The sequence below is a fragment of the Dromaius novaehollandiae genome, chromosome 2 (assembly GCF_036370855.1).
Source record: "Dromaius novaehollandiae isolate bDroNov1 chromosome 2, bDroNov1.hap1, whole genome shotgun sequence".
In the NCBI taxonomy this organism is placed as follows: Eukaryota; Metazoa; Chordata; class Aves; order Casuariiformes; family Dromaiidae; genus Dromaius; species Dromaius novaehollandiae.
Window position 1 is genome coordinate 121091636 of NC_088099.1, and position 22026 is coordinate 121113661.

Below are 22026 nucleotides of genomic sequence, written 5' to 3' on the forward strand. Positions count from 1 at the left end.
TGATCCATCACTCCTGTGGGAGCACACAAGCAGCTGAACAGGCACTGCTAATATTTGTGGGAAAGACTCGATGGTCTTTCCCTCCTTCTCCAAGTTCTACCATTTTTGTATAACCCTACCTGCTGCCTCAAGAAGTTTCAACTGCTCACCCTGGCAAATGGCACAAAACAACCGTTACACTCTGTTCAAGGTGAGACCAACCACTGCAGCTGCTTGCCAGTTAAGTTCTCCTTAGCCACGTGTAGGGGAACCATCATGCTTTCAGCCACGTGTGTTCGTAACTGTTTCGGTACAACAGTGCCCAACCCTTGCCTATCTCAAGAATTCATAATCACAAGATGTTCCCAAACACAGCACAAAGAAAGAAAAAAGCCTGATTATTTTTCAAACAGTGTATTTGTGGGAATTTATTTGACTTCTGGTTTTGAGTTTTCAGATTGCATCTGTGTTGTTTGCATATCTTATTCTGCCTTCCCTTCTCCCACTGCTCTGTTCATCCCCCCTCCACCCCGAAAGTAACGGCTAGAAACGTTTCGTCCCCCTTTGAAACCTGAGATGCTCTTCATTCCTGGATACGAGGCGCTGAGAAATATACTGGGAGGTGAGGTGGGGGAAGAGGCTTGGCAACCCAAGAAAGAATGCAATAAACCAGTCATTTCCTTTCAAAGCATGAAACTCCACACCCTAGAGTTAGTGGTCTTTATGATAGCTTAGACAAACAGAAAGAGGCTCCCAGAAAGGCAGAGGGGAAACGTTTCAAAATTGATGTATGGACTAGGTGCCAAATGATTGCATTTCTTTCATTTGCAGCAAACTGGGTTAGTTTTGAGCTTGAAGGAGAGAGAATAGCAGGTTTTCAAGTACTGCTTCTGGGCCTGGCATCAACGTTTCTGTTGCCATAACGAGTCAGACATCAGAAGCAATAGTCTCTACAGGAAGCAGGCCAATACCTAGGCACACAGTAGGGGGAAAGGACTGAAAAATGAGTGCATGTGTTAGAGAAGGTGGACTCCATCCCCACAAACATTTTGCATTGCTAACCGCAATTTCCGGCATTTCAGCAAATAAAGTCAGTCCAAAACAAATCTGATGAAAAAACCCTCTCAAATTCTGTGTTAGGTTAATTTGACAGAGGCAGGTTCTGTTCTGTTAATTGTCGTTTGCCATGTACCAAAGCCACAGTCCCCAAATGCCCTTGCACGCTTCCCATCAGGCAAGCACACACACAATTAAGAACATTTGAGCAGTCATCCTTAGGACTGTAAAAAAGATAAATCCTTAAATGAAGGAAAATTAGTCTTCTCAGCCACAGAAACCATGGGCCCAGATGCTCCTTGCCATTGCCACCTACCAGAGCTCCTGAATGGCTGCTGGATTGACTCGAGCACGGAGCTGGCTCCAGGGACAGACTTTGGGAAGGAACACGTGTGGACGGGAAAACGTTTGAAACTGTGATTTACACACTTACTTGGACTCCACCATGAACTCTGGGCTATTTGACACTTCTTATCTACCTCAGCAGTCAAGTAACTCCCTTGATTTGTTTTTCTCTGCCTCACTCTTCTCCTGCTTTTCCTTCCTCCTCAGCTTATTTTCAGACCATACCTTCTTCTCTGCCCCTTGTCACCATGACCTCCATTTCATCCAAATGCCTATGAAATATATGCTAATAATCTCAGCTGGAGAAGTGATATGCACTGCCTAGTCATCTTCTTTACTCTTCCTTGTTCTCTCCACCACTTCTTTAAACATAATCATGATGAATAAAATAGTTATTACAAGAAATTACAATGATCTGCTAATGCAGCTAATACAAAATAACCAACCACAGACCTCTAACAGATCTTCCAAGTCCCTTCCCTTCACTGCTTTTAGGTTTTCTGTACCATTTCAGGCCTGTCTACCCTCGAAAGTTTTACTAATGTGATTGATCAATGGGAGAGTATTAAATTTATTTTGACCAATAATTTTACTGATGAAGTAATCACAATTATCACAGCCGAGCCATTGTGAAGATGACCTACACAAGACACCTTTCTGATGAGAACAACAGCACCAGCCTAAGTGCTGTGCAGCTATAAATGGGCATCACTTGTTTACTTGTACATTATGGAGACTTCCATCTTACAAAATGAGAGTGACATGTTACAAACATGTATGTGTTATATGTTACAAACGTCATGCATTACAAAAGTATGTGAAAAAACTCTACTAAAGCACAGAGAAATCAATATTCATGTTTAAAAACCTCGGGTACCTCCATTTCCACAGCGTTAGACAGGGCGAGAACGCTATTACAAGCCAAAATGGTGAGGTCACCACTACAATGGGAACACAGAGTAACGAGGTCCAATATCCACAAAGAATTTGCATTCACTTGCCATTGTTTCTGGAGTCAGTTAATCATTAACACAGATTAAGTCCTGTGCTTTACCTCTCAATACCAAGGTTTCTATAAATTGCAAGGATATGCAGATATGGTATGAGAGTTTTGAAAGAGCAGCTATTTCTTTAAGACTACATACCGGCAAAAACCAGAAGTCTTACAGAATATTAAAAATTTGTACAATTCCTGCTTTGCTGCCAAGAACCAGCCATTATTTTACATGTAGTGCCTTGGTGTTTCAGATCATGCCTACCTTGTAGGATTCTACACACATGCTGCAAATAAAGAGAATGTGGTAAAGCTTCAGGAACATGATTCAGCTTAGATCTGGGGATGGATCCTGACTCTCTCATGTTGTTGAGAGTCTGTGGGCACCAAAGGGAAAATGGTCCGTTTGCCCTGCAAACTAAGGGTGTGACGTTAATGCAAGCCACCTAATGCTGGCATCTTCCATGCTGCTACATCTACAGTAAAACTGTTACCCCTGCCAGTCAGATTAAAGGCAGCACTGCTGTGCTGCTTCTTCTACTGCCACATTTTCTTTTGCACTTAATGACCTAATCACATCCTGGTTTTTTTTTCTACAGGGCCTTTGCCTCATTCTGTGCCCAGGATGGATGGGATTCATTGAATAGGCATCTGTACGCTGACAGTTTGTCTGAAGATTTGCCTGGAGCTGAAGACACATCCTTGGATTCTATCCCCGTCACTGCCACAAAGTTCTTATATTAAGATACTAGGTTAGTCACTTAAACCAAGCCAAAGTCGGCACTGATAGCCTGTTTTCTATGCTATGGGCACCTGACTCAAGCCACCCGAGATCTCTTCTGCAAAAAAGCTAACCACTCATTGTATGCAAGTGGGGCATAAAGCTACAAAAATGCCAAGTATTCTGAAAAAAATAGGCGCTCAGCAGCTCAAACTGGGTACTTAAAATTGGTAGACAGTTTTGACCTTGATCTCCCTGGGCTTAATTTCCCATATGCAAAATGCTTCTTCCAGCATGGGAACAGTGTGACAGTTACAAATATATCTGTGTGGCAAACAGTATTTCCTTTTTGTGAAATTTTGAGGTTTCAAATCCACATTAAGACAAAAAGAAAACCACTCACAACATTGAGGGAAGGACCTCTCATACAGTTTCTAGGAGTTCAGGTTGTCCTCTGTGGTTGCCCCGGTCAGCAGGCTTTTGGCATTTCTAGATTATTTCTGTAGTCTCAGTTTAACTGAGAACCTTTCCGAGTCAAGATTTCATCAAAACTGATAAATTCCAGCAAAAGGTTTCAGTTTGGACTGAGAGGCTTTTTTTTATGCCAGACACTGCCTTATACCCATGGTTCTTGTCTGGACAGCTGGAACAGTTGCAGAACTCTCAGAGGAGTGTACCAATCCCACTGTACAAGTTTCGGTTTCCAAAAGCTGTTGCTTTGGATGAAATCAAGCCAGGCTTGCAAAGGCTCCTCTTTCATCTGAGCTCTGCTCTACCAACTCTGGATGCTTCAGAGCTCCAGGAGAGCTCAGCCTGGGTCAGGTCATCACCCCCTGCTACAGACACGAACAGTGACCAATTTCCTTGGAATGTCCAGCAATTCTGGCAATCTATCCAGCCTGCAAGGCCCTTGGATTTGCTCAGAGGTGTACCCTGGTTCGCACTTTAAGCAGTCAATCAGTACAATGTCATATAAACTATTTGGATAAAACTGCCACCTAGGTAACTGTTAAAGCTTTATAACCTCTTGATATACATATGTGCCTCCATGCTACATCTGAATGTCATCATCTTTCAGGGACAGACGATCTCTCAGTGGGAAGTACGTCACCTATCCTACAGAGCCAGTGTCCAAGGGAGATAAGGAGCTCCTTGGGTTGCCTTATTTGCTGCGCACTACAAAGCCAGGTGTAATCAAAGCTATTCCAAGGATGAGAGTCAGTCATTCCATCCCTCTTGGACTTCAGCCAGATATTTCTGCATCCTTTTTCAGCAGTTCTTCCCATTCTTGGAGGACAGAGGAGATTTAGGCAAGACCATTAAAAGAGATGGAAAAACTTCAGCAGGTTTTCTGTCTGGTTCCTGTGGGAACTTCATCTCATGCACATCACTTCAAAAATGGATCAGTGTAATCTGGTATTTAAATAATGCTACTGTGGGAGAGGTTCTTTTCTGCAGTGTACTACAGTTACTTGTGCAATGTCAAATTCAGTATCATTTTGACATCTGGTCTGTGGCATTCATCCATCTGTTGTAACTGAGTAGGTGTTGGGTGGGGTTGGCAGGAGAGGCTTGTTTAAGTGTTTGTTTTCATCCTGTAGAGGAACTGCAGAGCCAGCTCAGTAATTAATTAAATACTTGTCTTTTAAAAAAAGTGTGTATCAATACACTAAACAAATAATGAATACAGCAGTGGGTGCCTCTCACTATCAAAATGCAGAGACTTCATTCCCATTTCTCCTTGGTTCCATTTTCTTTTAGGAAGCCTTCCCTGACTCAGTCAGATGCTCCTGGGCAAATTTGGATGGGCCACTCCATCTTTTGTGCAGCAGTTTCCCTCCCTGTAAAATGCATCCACAGTTAAACAACTTTGTTAACGGCTTTGAAATCTGCTGATAAGAACTGCCACAGAAGAGATGGCTGTTTTCATTATTACCTTGTTTTGTGGTTATTCTATTAAACAAATCATAGTTCTAAGTCAATGGGATCCGGATAAATTGCTGTGGCTCAGGCAGAAGATGTGAATAGCAGAGCCCTTCTTTCATTGAGACTTGCACAGAGGTCAGAAGACTGGGATTTGCAGTTGTGCCTTGCCACTTTGAACACCAACTATGTTTGGTGTCATCTACTCATGGCAAAAGAGACGTGTTCTCCTGAGCACAACAAGAAACACAGTTTCCAGGGCTGCCGCTCCAGGCAAATCTGTGGCCCTTGGGAATCTGTTGCTCTCCTTTCCCTCATAGTAGTGCATAAAAACACTTCCCTCTGTTTAACTGCCTGCCTGCACCCTGTCATAAATACATGGTGTACTAAACCATCCCTTCATCTTCCACTGGTGGTGAGGGAATGCTCCACCTGCTCTGTGTTAGCTTCTGAGTAGACCCAATATTGAGCTCTTTGCCTTGGGATGGTGGGTCCTGCTGCTCTGTTTTTGCAGTCTACAGGGACATAGCTGCTCTTTCTATCTAGCAATCAGTTTTAATCTGTGACCAGTCTACAGATCAAAGATGTAATTGATAGCAGTTATTAACACCTTAAGCAGAACAGTTATTCGCAAATGTGATAGACAACCAGGGAAACAGGGGAACTCCCTATGCGCAGCTAAACATAGCAGGTTTTGTGCAGTGTGTCTAATCCTGTGAGGTTCAGACCACCGACACTGACACCGATGCAAGAGCAAGGGATGCTCTGAGCAGCTCACGGATTGCTATTTTGTGGCTGGCAGACATGAATGCCAAATTCGTTAATACTCAGAATATCTTTAAAGATGTGCACCCACTTATGGAGATAACACGATCTGTCCCTGTGATCAAAGGGGAAAACAGTGCTCTGACTGTTCTCTTTCCTTCCTTCACCTTCTTACATACACATAAAAATAGGTACTACCCTGGAAGTCTCTGTAAAGGAGTTTGTGGGAAGAAGTTTGTCACACATTGCATTCTTCGTATTTTCTGGCAATGCTTGTAAAACCTGGCATCTTCGCACTCTCACAAGTTAGGGATTTAGCATCTAACATTATCAGTCCTGTCAGACAAAACCACAAGTCAAATACAGGATTTTCAAATGCAGTGTCCTATAAAATACTCTATAACAGCGAGAAGGGAGCATCCACTGGGGACGCTGATTAAAAAGGATAAAACATAAGCTTAGTTTTTGTTTAGTTAAATAATAGAAAAAAATCAGTGTGAGAATATCACCCCGAAGTCATCTATATTTTATCTATACTGTCACTCATTGTACCAGGGAGAGGTGTAGGAGTTCAATGCATTTTATTTGTAGACCAGGTCAGGCAGAAGGGGTTTATATTGTTATTTCTTAGCTTGCAGACTAAAGCAAGTACTGTTTGTGGAAACAAAATTCATTCTCCATTTCTCCACTGTGCTTTGTGTCATAGTAAACTTCTAGTTTCTCCTCTAAATGATCCCCCCCTCTATAATATCCTCTGGTGAATTTTGGACACTGAAATGCTACCAGACACAAAATTACAAATATGAGTATTTTGAACTCCAGTTATTCACAAGCCACTTGTAATCCTCACATCCTGCAAATATCATATTTGCTGTAAGATGAAAGGAGATTACTCTATGCTTTAATCTTGCCCTATTCATTTCCATAAACTAGAACTTCTCCTAGTTCAAGCATCTCTCAATTTCTTTCTTGACCACTCCAGAACTGACAAAATTTCAAATAACCACAAAATGAAATGAACATTTTGCATTAACAGTTTTGCAGCAGAACATGACCAATGCAGGAGTAAGGGGGAGGAAAACAGGCAAGAACATTGAGAGCAACCTTTGGATTACAAAGTTTAGTAATTTTTCATAGGTAAAAAGCATGAACCGTCCAGTACTGTTCCCCTTAAAAACGCATCACCGTTTTATTGCAGTACAGTAAAAAGCAAGATCAGGCAAATGGGAAATCTGCAGGACAATCAACAGTTCAAGGATGGATTTTGGTTTTGCACTGTAAACAAAAAAAAAGTGACATGGGAGTGGATTGTACTTTCACATGCTAAATTTGGGCTTTTTGTTATAGGTTTCAAGCATAAACACAAGCTTTCCTTTTCTTACAAAGAACCTACACCCTAGAATTCCTCTCACAGTGTTTACTAGGAGTTGATTAAATGTTTAATATACTTGTATTGTTCTCCAGCATCACACATAGAGTCCTCCAAAATAAATAAATAAAATGGCAAATAAGCAAAAATCTAGTAAATAAAAAATTAGCTCTTGCACAGCCAGAGGGTGAACTTTCCCTGCCTGTTCAGTTGTCCAAGTCCTCTGTCCATTTTGGGTCCCTTCCATGTCTGCTGCAGGGCTGCAGAGAGGCCCTGCTGCTCTGCCTTCAGCCACCCAGTGCCAAGGACTCCCCCTTTTGACCACCGCTCTGCTCTCACGCCGCACATGAAATCAGAGGTTTTTCACAATCTAGTAATGTGTGCAGAGAATGCAATGTATTGCTTTGCATGTGTATTGCTTGCTGTGTTATCAAAGCAATGAAATGAACTTGGTCTTCCTGCACACGTAGCTTTATCTGGGTCCCCAAGTTCTTCAGGGCCTTCCCTGGCCCTGGCAACCTCATTGCTGTGATAATTCATGAAAAAAAGGAAGGTCACCACCAGGGTCTACCTGCAGCTATTCTACCACCATTCTTGCTAACCTAACTCTGTATTCTGGCTTTACTTGCTTTCTTTTTTTAAAACAGGCACTAGGACAGAATTTTGTATCTCGCTTCATGACTGCTCGATTTTCTTCAGAACATCTTATGAGACAAGTTATCAAAGGCTTTATGAAATTTCCTCTACAATTTGCATTAAATGGTTCTGCATAATCCGTGGCTTTGCTGGGATACTTCAGGATTTTTTCAGGAAGTTGAAAAGGCTTGTTTTTCCTTTATTGAACCTGAGCTACTTTATCAATATACCACTAAGCTCATGTGCAAGTTTTATAACTCACTAATTTATATTTCAGCCTTTCTTTCTGTCTCATTTGGCTGTGAAGACGACCTTGATTTTAAAGTAAAATAAATGCCATGTTCCATTTGTTTGGTATAGCAGAATAGTCTATTTTAAGGGAAAGTTGCATGATTTTGTTAACAGCTATCAGCCTTGATTAACGCCATCTGCTCTAGGAGGCTTGTTGCTTTAGCATGTCAGTCCTACAGTTCCTCTTCTGATACCTCAATGTTTGACAGGATCCCATCTTTAGTAATTAAATAAATTATGTAGGGAGGGAATACATTTCCAATCAGTAAAGACTGATGGGAGGATATGATTTAGTCTCTGCAATAGTCTTGTCATTTTTAATTGCCCTTTTAATTTAGCAAAGCCACTGATCTTTTTTCAGATATTTTTGTTTCTCCTTTGTTTGTAGCCATTTGTCTGCTTGCTTTTGAGATTTCCCCTCAGTCCTCCTGTTTCCCTTCTTTCATTTTTTCCCTTGCCAGTTTACGTTCCTTTCTTTTGGGTTAGCGAGGGCTAGATTTCCTTTTCCTGAAGGTTACCTGTTTGGTTCATCATACTGTGTTTGTTTTTTCTTGCCTTCCTATTCCTTTTTGGTTTCGGGGTATGCATACCTTCTGTGATGCAATTATGGTATGCTTAAGTAGTTCCATGCCGAGGTGAAGGACTGTAACGTCTTCACTTCTGACTAGTTTCCTCCGCTGTACCTTACCCTCTCCTCCCTCCAAATCCCCCACATTGAAAGGCTTATATTATAATTGCAGTACAGTTTAGGCATTAGCTAGCTATTGCATTTCTCTCTTCGCCCAGCAGGCTTTGTATGATGTTTCGAGTTTTCTGCGTTTAACTGGGGAAGGGGGGTATTTGCATTCACTTCTTTATTTAATACTGGCCCCGACCCCAAAGCCTGCACTTCTAGATACTGCATGAAATGCAGTTGTGACACACACAAACAGCAAATGCAATTTGAAACAAGAGTCTTGCCAAGGCACTTTGAGGGGAAATGACATATTCAAATTGGTCGGTCCATTTGATGCTGAAGCATGCTTCAGTAAGCTCAAGGGCAGTAGCAGGGTTTTGGGAAAGAGCTGGATATGTTATCAGGCTGGCATTCTCCAGGAAGGAAGGGGTTGCTTTGCTTTTCTTTTTAACACCATGAGCCCATTTAATGATGTTTGCTAAAGAAGAAACCAGGAAAAGAGTAAGAAAAATCCTGGTTTAGAACCAACAGATACACATGCTTTGTTTTACCATCTCTCCACTATGGCAGGACAAACTGCTTTAATCAGCTTCAGAAAAAACATGCACAGCTCTGGAACCTGGAGGGAGAAAAGAGGCATTTAAAGAAAAATGCCGAGAGCTCTGGCAAGGGGGGAAAGGGCTGGGTTAGGGAGGAAAGAAGTGATGTCTCGCCTCCTCCTCCCACGCTGAAAGCAGGAATATGTCCCATGCAGAAGGAGAAAAGGGAAGGAAAAGAAAGAAAGAGTCAAGCAAGGCTGGGTCCTGGTAAGATCCCATTTCCTACCATCCGGCATGGCGGGAGCCGGGCCACCCTCCACCAGAGCCCTGATGGGGATGGCTGGAGAGCACGACGGCCACGAGTGTTACTGCGTGCAGCTCCTATCGCTCCAGAAAGGGTGTCGTTGACTTCAGCATGGCAGTATAGGTCTATTTGGCTGTGGCTCATTGCAATCAAACAGAAAAGTATCCCTCACGGTGTAAGTGCAGAACTGAGACCTGCATGGGAGAGGAAGAAAAACCCTCTGGTTTTATATTAAGTTCTCTCTTGCCCCTGTAGTAAGGCATCATTACATTCACTTGACTTAGGCTTTAAAAAGAGATGTATAATACCACCAATACATTTTTAGGTCACAGAATAATCTTAAAAATATATATATTTTGAACATACACAGAAACTGACCCTTGGCAGCCTGTTTAAAAGAGCTTGAAACTATCTGAACTACACAAGAAAAAAAAAAAAGAGGAAAGAAAAACATGCCCACAAGGGCTGAAAAATCACTTCAGTAATAGATGACTTTTAACTTTACATCAGAAAATGTTTGGCAGGCATAATTTTAAAGTGTTAGGGAAATGTGTGTGATAACTGCTTGGGTGAAAGAGCAAATGTAGTCCACAGTGAGATTTATCAAATGTTCACATAGGCAGTCAGAATCTGGCAGGGCCAGCCGCCTGTGGAGAGGGGCAAAGAGGATCACAGCTCTCCACTTTGAAAATCTAATGAAGCCCACTGACTTCTCACAGGAAATTTTTCCTTTGAGCGTGTTCATGTGCCATGGGAATGCTAGTGAGCAGAAGCCTCTGACAAAATGTCAGCTATAAGGCATAAGGTGGGGGGGGGGGGGGGGGGAGAAAAACCACTGCAAGCCCTACCACAGGCCAAACCACCCTTTTCCCTCTTTTAAAGCTGCAAAGATGAGTATCCAGCACCCCTGAGCCCTGTTCTGATATCCTTAATCACAAAAGCAGAGCTGCTGATGTAATTGGGGTTATTAGGAGGGTCTCGTAGGACTGGTCCCTTCTCAGTGAGACCAGAACTGCCTGACCGACCCAGGACTGGGGCGGGAAGGTGAGCAGTTTTCAGCAAAGAAGGCTGTGCCAGCCACGGTATTCGTGGGAGTGCTAGCTCGCTATCTGCTTGCAAAAGGAGACAGGGATGTCAGGGTAAAAAGGGAGGGACGGGGCTAGGAAGATAAAGAGCAGATGATAAAATGCAGTTTAAACCAGAATTCAGTTATCCCTAGTTTTACACTACAAATATATAAGCAGCTTGCTTTGGCTATTCTGCCGGAGTAGCATCCTATTAACCTTTCAATGCCTTAAAACACAAGGTGTTCAAGAAAAGCAGGTTTTATAGTTCAGACATCTCCAAGATCTTCTCCAGTGCTTGGGACCATTTTGCAGCATGTGATGGCAGAGAGGTTACTGCAACCAGGGAGCATGTTTGCTTGCCAGGCTTCCTAGCATGTGGGGCCATGGCACACATCCAGCTGAAGTGTTGCAGGCTATCTCAGAGCCCATGTGCCTGAAACAACTAGACGCTGAAGGATGGACCACACTGGTGAGGTGCCCCAGACATGACATGGGCTTGTGGAGTGTGATAGGGGTGTTAGAAATACGTAACAGCCAGGCCTCGCTGTGAAAGTCTGAGGAGGGGACCAGCTGGATGAGTGTCATGCTCCTTGTAAGTCTTGACAGGCTTGGATAATCAGTTCATTTAGACTGGAGACAGGCCAGCAATATCTGCATCTTGATCCTACAACATGCTAAGCATGAGTGGGAGTGAGGGGTCCCCAGCACCTCCCAGGAATGGGCCATGTCCTGAAAAAACACTGGAATTTGATTCTGTTTTTCACTTTCAGCAGGTTTGCGCTGGATCTCAAGTCCCCAGGATGCGCAAAAGCCATGTGTCAGTTTGGCCCAACTAGTCTGTAACTCAGACTTTCCATATGAAGTTCACCATAAAAGAACAAAGAGAAGAGGCATAACAGAATTTGTCTGTAACACAACATCAGAGCAGTGTAACAAATAGAAAACAGTTGAGCGCTGCCCACTCAAACAGTTAGGAAGAAGTTACAAATTTCAACATGCAAGCAGCCGCGCTGTGGAAAAACAAGTGAAACTACTACATCTACTAATATAGCCGCGCTTTTATAATAATATCCATCCAGGCATAGAGAAACACTTAACATATTTTCCTGAAAATTTCCCAGTACAGTTCCCTGGGACTAAAAGGGAAACTGTGGATCTCTGTAGTTAAGTGATTATCTCGGGGTCATAGGGCAGGAGATCCAGAAACCGAACTTTGGGCTCTCGGTGATGTGCTTTAGCCACAATCTCATCCTTCAGTCTCCTTCACGCTGATGACTTTGGAACTAGCTTTAAAAGATCCAGTGAGACGCAGTGATGGGAGTGCTAGATAACGGCACTAGATAGCCAGAGGCAACAAAAATGATTAGAGACGTAGGGGTATTTCCAAACAAAAAGATTAAGAGCAGAACCATTTCATTTAGGAAGGAAAACAGTTAAAGATGATAGAATTGAGGTATATAAAATAATGGATGGTGTGAAGGAGAAATCAGATGCCCTGAATAAAACAAGAGGACACCTAACAGAATTTAAAAAAGCATTAGCTTAGAAATGGAGAAGGATACTCTCCAGCTTATCTCCAAGCAACTTGTGGAACTCTCAGTTGCAGGATATTGGTATAAACAGTCAATAAGATTAAGAAAAAAGGAAAGACTATATCTAGCCTGTAATAAATACAGAAGATTTTTAAGATTAAAAAAAAAAGCTTCTTCAAAGCTACAGCTTTCCCCTGAAATAATCATCTCTTCCTCTGAGAAAGAGCTAACTCTCCTTATCATTAATTCTTGACTGACTCTCACCTGCCTGAGTACAGATGGCCCCAAAAAAACTGTGGCTGCATTTTCATATGTCACCAGAGCGGGAGCACTTCTGCCTACGCATTTTTCAGGAAACCTGCTCGTCAGAGCAGCAACAGCTTGGAAATTCAGTCTTGCTAATAGCAAAGATCATGTCCTCATTTTGCCTCCAGGCATCCCAAACTGTCTTTGCACCCCAGAGGCCACAGTAAGGAAAAACTGGAGTGCAGGGAATATTTCACCCTCTGATCCTTTGCCCCTCAGCTTGCATCCATAGCCGCCTCCCAGCTACGCTGCTCCTTTCTCTCCCTTTCCTTCCTTCTCCACAGGCAAGCTGTGGTGCAATCCCACTTGGATCTCATCAGTGGCCTTGTGTTTGTCATCCAAGGCAAATCCATCAGTCCTTTCGTTTGCCTACGCAGAATGGAGCCCTCAGTCCAAACTGTTCAGCTCTGCCTCCTGACTCCTTTCGACTCTGTTGTTGCTGCCTCTGCTGATTCTCACCAGTCTTGAAGTCCCTCCCTGACTTCCCCACGTCTGTGAGCTCCCTTTGCTGAACAAGGTATTTATTCTCCTCTGTTGATCTAGTTTGCCCTTTTCTCATTTTGTCCTGTGATTGTCTTTGTGCCTTCACCTACAGTCACCTGCTGGTACAGCCACCTGGGCACCATCCATCAGGCCCTCTCCTATATAGATATTAAGCCTGCCTAACTCCTTCTATGCCATGTCACTTCCAGTGGAGCAGGCTGCTATATATAAATGATGTCAATTTTGCCAATTACTGGCAAGTTGGCTAGGTTTGTGTTTACCTAGTCTGATCCTTAGTGCAGGGAGTGTCTTTCTTCAATGCTTAGAAAAGCATTTGGTACAACAGGTACATAACAGGTTACAGGACAGGTGATGGTCCTCTGAGTTACTTGGCACTGGTCCCCAGCACTGAATGGATGGACCATCAATCCCGTCCTCCTGGTAGGACATCTTCGCTAAACCTCTAGATGAGTTGAGTTGAGCTGAGTTGAGTTATTTGAGAGAGCAGTGCACCCTAGGGTCCCAGGGAGACTGGCACTGGCATTTTGGGCAGAGATCCCATTTCTTTTCTTCCCCTGGGTCTGGACAGCCATTGTACTCCCACCCCTGTGCCACCACATCAGTGGCCTGTGCTCCCTTTGTAAGACGTGACAGATATGGCTCCTTGTCCATGCAATGCTGCCTCCAGGTTCAATGTACAAGGGAAAATGAAGCTGTCCTTATTTCATAAGAGCACTTGGCCTTAACTTCAAGCTACTGTAGTGGCCCCCAAATGCTTTGATTTCCAACAGTTATTTATACGTTCACAATGTCTGCCACTCGTCCCCTGTCTTCCTCCTGCTCTTCTGGCAACACTGATAGCAGGAGCTATTATTAATTACTCAAGTACCTGCAGTGCTCTGCTGCAGCAGGAAAATGATGAGAGATAGTCTTTCCCCAACAGGGTTTATAAGCTGTATATACAAGTAAACTATCATGTAGAAAGTTTGCCAGATGATCTGATGATGAAGGGGATGTATTTAAGTGTTTGGAAGAAGGTAAGGAAAAGAGGAGAAGGCTCTGTGCTCCTATTTCTTTATTAAATCTTTTCTCTCCTTGTTATAGAGTTATGATGAAATGCAGTGAATGTCAATAAGGAAACAAGAGAAAAACAATAAACATTAAAGATCTAATTTGGAAAAATTAAGAACTGCCAAAAGAGAAAGAGTTTTGCAGCTAGAACTAGGAGGAAATGATGGATCCCATCCAAACAGCAAATCAGAACCCTTCTCACTGGCAAACACTTATGCAAAATTTTCACTGATCTTAGCAGCCCCTATTTTTTTGTATAAAAAATTCAGATGAATTTTCCATTTTTCTGTCAGATGGTCTGTTTCAAGTTTTTGGTTAAATGACATTCAAAACCAGAATAAATACTGCTTTTCAGTTGTGAAAAAAAGTCTGGTTTCAGTCTGGTAAAAGCCCCCCAAGTTGCTGTTTTTGACAGTTTCTTTTTTAATTAAAATGTATCTTTTGTTAAAAAAGGCTAAACCTTTTTCCACTGACAAAAATGTAGACAAAAAGTTTTAGCCAACTGTAGCCTAATGGGACTGTGCAGATAAGTAGCAGTTCACTGAGGTAAATAAAGGGTTGGCAGTTGTTTTCTATAAATATCGTCTAAGTAGCCCAGGCTTTAAATATATGCCCAAAGCAGAATATTTCCAGATTCAGGGTGTCTCACTTTCAATGCCAGATCTTCCAGATATTGCAACAGAAAGTGTTCTTGGATACTATTGTCTAAATAGGCCAAGTTTATATTCACGTTTATTGTGAATATAAAGAGAATCGTCAACAGTTCTCTCTGTGGGCTTTACTACCCATGTGTATTTATAGAGAACAGTCATATCTCTTTCCAGACTACATTTTGCTAACGTGGACAGTCAAGTCTCTTTGAATCTCCTTTCGCAAGACAGATGCTCCATTCCCCGATTATCCTTCTAGCCCCACTTCCAGCTTAGGTTCTTCTTTCTCTGAGATGGATGCTCAGAGCTGCACACCGTACTCTAGATTTTCACCTGTGCCCTACACAAAAAGTATTAATATTTCTCGATGGCTGCTGGAAGTACGCTGCCTCAGACAGCCTCCCGTCATTACTGTCTGACCAAATCACAATGGGGGTTCACAGTCCTCCCACGAGAACTAAAGGCTTTGATAGATGAGGTCTGGCAAATCTTGCTACGACCGTGGGGGAGTTTTGTCCCCGCACTAGCTGCCTGGTTGGCAGAGGCAACCCCCCGCCACACACGGAGGCAGGAGCAGGGCACAGGTGCCTGGTTGTCACAGCCCAGTGTGCTAGCTACGCAGGTAATCCCCAGTTGTGACAGGGAATAAAGGAAAAGCCATAGGTGCTTATACTGATCCAAGGTTTGGGGCAGAGCTGGGTCATGAATGAGAGGGAATGACCATGCTTGTAAAGACCTCACCTGAGAGTGACAAGATGAAAGAGCCATTAACCTGGGTGAGACAGCACTCATTTTCCTTCGCTCATCTTGGGGCAGCCCTGTCTTGCAGTTTTACTTAATTTCTTAAAGTTTTGTTTTGTTTCATTTCATTTTTGTTTGTAAAGGGCTGTTCCTTGCTCAGGAGTGTTCTGGGCAAGGAAAACCAGCTGAATAAAAGCCACTAAATAATATGTCGGAATTAGTTGTTCTTTGCTCTAGCAAGCACTTTTAAGGTTTATATCCCTCACTTGTAGACTTCAGCTACCTAGAAACCACCTACCTGTGAAGCTGCATTCACGCTAACCTGCCAACCACATCAAACCGGCAGCCTCCGTTGCTGGTGGGGGCAGCCAGACCTATGAATAGCTATCAGGAAAAGGTTATCGGGTGAGCCGTTTACTTCATAAACGTGGCCTTACAGCAGCTGAACATGCATCTGCATCAAATTTGGATCAACTGAACATGGAATGTCATTCAATTGATTTCTGGATCAAAAGCATGATTAAAAGTCACATTAGAGAACCCAAGATTATTAAAACTATAACATGCATCATCAATGCAGAATGTGCTCATGGTTTTCACACACTTTTTGTAAAATTTTGTAGCTATTATCAGTTAGAAAGATACATTAGTCACTCTCTCTCCACCCGTACACATTATTTAAGTATAAACGTATTTTCTATATAATTTACCAGAAAAGTAGGGAAAGGAGAGGTATCTCTGCCTGCACAAGTAGTAAAGTGAACAAAATAAAAATGAAGATGTGCATTTTAAGTCATTCTCCTTCAAGCTGGAAAAAAATCAAATTATATTCTATGGAAAGTAGGACAACAGAAATCTGTATTTTAACACAGCAAGGCAAATTAATTCTTTGTGAAACAACACAGAAGTCAGGGGAAATGTACCAGAGATGAATTTTACCCAGGTTGTAGAAAGAAAACATAAGTGCAATGCAGATCAACAGAAAAGATTCCATTTGAAGCATGAATTGTGTTTCTGTCAGAAAAAAACAACAACTAACTAAATTTGTTTCCTGGAAGGAGATCCAACTTGGCTTCCACTGCAGCAGCCTAAGAGGGTCCAAAATAAGTAACAGCAGGCATCACTGCTAAAATTTGCTTCTGACTGATGTTATTTTTCCTCTGGTACCAGAGAAGAGTTGAACACACATTGCAAAGGAGGCACTGTAGTTTACTGCATGGAACGTGAAAAAGGGGGCTACAGGCTCCAGAATGTAAAACTCAGCTCAGCAAAGGAATCAGTATATGGTCCTGAACAAATCATAAACACTCTATGGGGCTAATTCCTACTTAACTGCATTGGTTTCATATACACATAAGCCCAAATTTTGGGAGACAATATTCTTAATTATAGCCATGTTGTATATCTGCTCCCCATGTGTAAGATGGGGGTCTGACCCTTGGGGCAGCAGGGTTAGCAGCACTGAGTGACTATCAACTCCCTGAAGTATCAGTATCTTATTAAATCCAGCTGATGACTAGTTACACGAAAGCAGGAACTTTACATTACGTTTTAGTGGTGCCAGTTTGTATATAACAGCACACATACTAGCAAATGAATAATAAAATACCATAATCAAACTCGATGCATCTGTGTTTGTTTTACAGAGTCCTGAAAATGTTTCTAAAGTAGCAAGAATACTTCCTTTCCAGCTGAGCTCATGTGAAATGCTGTCTGACTGTGATTGGCAGATACCATATTTTGCTAATTGTGAGAGATCCCCACTTTGAATAATGCCCTCACATTTGCTACGATCAGTGAATACTTCCTTTCATATATTATTTTCTCCATACCTAAACTTATCATAATACAACAATGACCATACGTATGCAGGTCTTGTACATGTAGCATTTCCTCTATGCATGGGGAAGGCTGGCTTTTTTGTATACCACAGTCATGCAGTTTTTCATTTCTGCATGAGTAAGATTTGCAATGAGTGGAAGTCTTCCTCATGTGAAAACATTTGTTCATAGGTTGTTCCAACCTAAAACTGAAAGCTTCATTCAGACACATCTATTAAACATTGCTTCTCAGAAACCAATAACAAAAGCTGCACTAGACATGAGGAAATTGTTCATTAAAAAAAAAACACCAAAAACCAACTAGGGAACTATGCTGATGTGATGGATGAAATTGCAACAGAAAAAAGATCTGGAGAGCCAACGTAGTCCTAGAGTTTCACAATAATCCGTCTTTCAAAAACTAGATGCACACTAAATATTGCCTCTGAATTCTTACATCTAATTCAGTCGTGTTCAAAATTGAATTTATATGAAGGCAGTGTTGTGTAAGGGATGGAGTAACACCTAAGGTCTGAATCTGATTTAAATCCAGAAGAATTCCGCTGAAATCAATGGTTACAACAGTGCAAATCAGCAGGAGATCTAAATCTGTCCTAGCTGATTCCAGATCTATCTTTTATTTGCTATATGGCTTTAGGCAAGTCAGTGACCTTCTTTTTATTTCTCAGTTTCTCCATCCGTAAAATGGTGATAATACTGCCTGTATCACATGAAGATTGTGGGGACTAGTTAGTTCCTATAGCATGGTCTGGATATGAAAATCACTTGTGATCCCTTATTTTTAGCAGCCTCCTCCAACACCTTTATTGACTCTTTATAATCTTAATAGGCAGCTTTTTGCTTGCTTGCATATTTCTCCTTTAAAAACCATGAACCATAGCCTGGAACCCTTCTTCAGGTTTTATGCTGTTTACTTCCATGGCAGGGTTCACATAAGAAAACTGAGTACCAAATTTGGAATGTGGCCCCAACAACAGCAGAAAAAAATGCAAGGATATTTCCAACAACACTCATAAATCACTGCATGGAATTAATTCCGTTTAGATTTGTTTCTTAGACCTTAGAGGATTGTATGTGTTAACCGACCCACTGATGCCCAAAACAACAACAGCACAAAAAAAGTAGTGTTGCAACCCCCTGCTTCACCGTTATTTCAGTAACACACCGGCGTTGCAGCTGTAGTCAACGGTGTTCAGTGAAACCAGGGGAAAACAAAACAAAACAACCACACAGACAACCTGAAAACACCCTGACGCCTGACGGCTCTGAGAGGGACCTCTAGTGTGTGCTGGAACATTTTGTGTCGCGCTTCGGGCATAATTAATACACCAAAATCACTGCAGTCATTTTGAAGAGGCGAGGGCGAGTTCCGCCGAGCGCCTCTGAACTACTTTTAAAGCATCCTTGCACGGGAGCGGGCTCAGCCGGCCGGCATCGGTTCAAGTTGCACTTTTCGGGCAGGAGAAAGCGCAGGAGCCGCCGCCGACTCCCTCGGCCTTGCCCGAGTTTTGCCGGGCGGCGCCGCTGCGGGGCGGCGGCAGCAGCGGCGGCGGCCCCGGGGCCGCGGCCCGGGGGCCCTTTCCGCAGGGCGGGATTAAGATGGAAAGCGGCGTTTCGAAGGGAGATTTTTAATCGCGTTTGCGTGAGGGAAATAGGGAGGATGCATTAAAAAATCAAATCAAATAAAAAACACCCGGCGAACCGACAGCCCCAAACGCACAGCACCAGCCTGGTGGCGTCCCTCCGCGCACCGAGCGGTGCTGAAGGTGTGCTCGGTAATACTCCCGGTCTCGGCAGAGAAGCACAGGAAAGGAAAGGGAAAGGGAAAGGGAAAGGGAAAGGGAAAGGGAAGGAAAAGAGGTTTTTTAAGGAGCCTGCTGCTGAGGAGGTAGAAGCATTTCGCTCATTTTTAATTTGCTAAAACAATCCAAGCATGCTCGGCGCCCCGAGGCTATTCTCAAATAAACTTGTATCTAGCTGCCAGCTTCGCTGATTGAAAGCAGAAGGCGAGCATTTTTTACAGAGCGGGGACGGGAAGCTGCCCCTTCTCTGCCGGGCCGCGCCGCGCCGGGCCGCACCGCGGGGCCCCCCGCCTGCGGCGCCGGAGGAGGCGACGGCCGGGCAGCGCGGGGCCCGGGCGGGCGCTGCCCGCGGCGGCCGCCCCCGCCGAGCCGAGGCCGGGGCCGGGGCCGGGGCCGGGGCCGGGACCGCGGCCGCGCCGCCCTCCGCGGGGGCGGGCAGAGAAGACCGCCCCGCCCCGCCCCTCCCGGGCCGGGCCGCGAAGGCGCCGCGGGGGGCCCGGCGGCTTCCCGGGGGGCCCCGCTGGAGCCTGCGGGGAGGGGGCCGCCCCCCCGCCTCGGTGCGCGCGCCCGCGCGGAGCGGAGCGGAGCGGAGCAGGGCGGGGAAGGGGGGGGCGGGTGCCTCCCGCTGCAGCCGGGAACCCGGGCGGCCCGGGGGCGCGCCCGCACACACACGCTCACACACACACACACACACACACACACACTGGCGCACACACGCTCACACACACGCACACGCACACACACACAATGGCGGCCCCCTCCTGCAGCCCGGCGGAGAACAATGCCAGACGCCAGCGGCGACGCGCGCGTCCCCCCCGCTCCAACCCCCATTGCAAAATGTATATATAAAAAAATAAAAATAAGCAAAATAAATGCATCCCCCTCCCTCATCCCCTCCTTCTTTCCCCCGAGGGGCGGCGGGGAGAGGAGGAGGAACCCCCCCCCGCGCGCCCCCTCCCCGCGGCGGCCGCGGCGCTGCGCGAGGGCGCGGGTTGCGCGGGGGAGCGCGGCGGGCGGCGGGCGAGGCGCCCGCGCCGCGTCCCCGCGCGGGGTGCGAGCGCCCGGCACATGCGTGGAAGCGAGCGGCGCCCGGAGTCCCCGCCGTCCCCTCCGCTGCAAATAACAACAAGCCCGAGCAGCCCTTACCTGAAACATCGGAGCCGCAAAAGTGTCTCTCTCCCTCTTTTTTTTTTCCTCCTTTTTTTTCCTCCCCTTTCCCCCCCCCACTCACACTTCCGATATTTCTCTCTCCCGGCAGCGGTCTGCTCTCCTCGCTACACCAGAGAGAAATGCAATAGCTTGGCTAAGGTAGACAGAGCAAAATACAGAGAATAGTTGCTCCAGGGCTTTGAAACCCCTCAAGGCAAGGATCAGGATACAATTAGCTCATGTCTCTACCTCCAGTCTGAATCAATCTCCAAAATAAAAGTTAAATTAAATTAACTGATCACACGGGCATAAAATTGATCTCCTTCGAAACGTGCATATAGATAGATAGACAGATAAATCGCGTGTAATTTTTTTTCGGATTTTTTTGGTGGAAAAAACAGTCTCATTCCAGCCTCCAACTTGCTTTTTACTCTCCTCTTGCACAGAAAAGCTGATTTTAATCGTTGTGATTAGTTTTGATGTAACGTTTCCGCAGGCGATTTCTGCAAATGGATGGAGTGTTTCTTTGCCAGAAGAGGGAAAAGCAGCAGATGATGATAATTATAAGGATTGTTGGTTGTTTCTTTCTTTCTTTCTGCCTCTCTCTTTCTTTTTATTTGTATTTAGATCTGTCTCTTCACTTTCCCGAGCTGACCTGACATTGTCATTGCACTAAGGTCGCACAACTTGTTGATTAGGATCACCTCCCGTTTTGATCGAGGGATATGTGATAATTTGGCAGTGGAGCAACACATTTTCTGTTCCCTTGGCTATATAACTTTCCAAATGACGTGTATAAAAATAAGCACATGGAGTCTGCTTTGCCCCAATCAAGTCTGAATCAGTGCCTGGGGGTGATACACAAACTCATTTCAAATGTTCAACCATGCAGAATTGCAGAAAGATTGAAGGAGTTTCACTGCATTTTTTTTAACGGCAAAATTAAAAGAAAAATCCATGTAAGCAAATCCAGGAATTTGCCATCTAGGTTCATGTGACATTGCTCGCAAATGCTACTAACTTTCTTTCTCCAATAATCCAATTAAAATGGAGCCCTGCATATTTCCTTTTCTTCAGTAGGGAGTTTACAGCTCCCTTTTCCTGAAAAACAAAACAAAACAAAACAAAACAAAACCAAAACCAGGGCTAACTAAATAATTTAAAAATCTTTTACTTCATCAGGCTTCATTTATTCTACTATTCTTAATCTCACACACCGTGGTATATTGCTTTGTTCAGAGCTACAGTGTGTAAGAGCTGTATTATTTTATTTGTTGTTACAGTGGGTTATTTTGTCATAAACCCATGGGTCACCTCCCATTAGTGTCACTTCCTTGTAGTATACTTTTTTGAAACGGTATGTTTCTAAGCACTTCACAGTCCATTAATTCAAAGACTTTGCTGACATTTCTTATGAAAAAGACCAGCCTCTGAGGCCAAAACTGCCCAATAAAGCCTCTGAATAGAACCAGACGTGTCCACCAAATACCTACAATTAGCTTTTTATTATATGTTTTTAGTATTTTAAAGAACGTAAAGCAAAATATAACTATTGCCTTTCTCCTAGGCAGTTGCTGCAACCTAAGGAATGACTAATTCTCTTGCTTAAATATACATTCAAACCAATTCACTTTTTAAATTCTTTCCTCTTTTTGTTAAGTGGTGACTTCTCACATAGGAATTGCACCATTTTCAAATGCTTTTTCCTGGTGATATGTATTAAAAAAAAGGCATATTTTAGGTTGATTAATCTAGAATGGTTGACAGAAATCAAAAGGAAAAACTT

The 22026-nt window shown here is 43.8% G+C and overlaps 1 long non-coding RNA gene across 1 annotated transcript; it reads right to left on the reverse strand.

The window, feature by feature from the left end:
• Positions 1–2034: 2034 nt before the first annotated feature.
• Positions 2035–21030, reverse strand: LOC135327590 (uncharacterized). Its single transcript, XR_010387917.1, has 3 exons — positions 20238–21030; positions 9581–9792; positions 2035–4936 (listed from the first exon to the last, which is right to left on the reverse strand). It is a non-coding gene; the product is annotated as an uncharacterized LOC135327590 (long non-coding RNA).
• Positions 21031–22026: the final 996 nt, after the last annotated feature.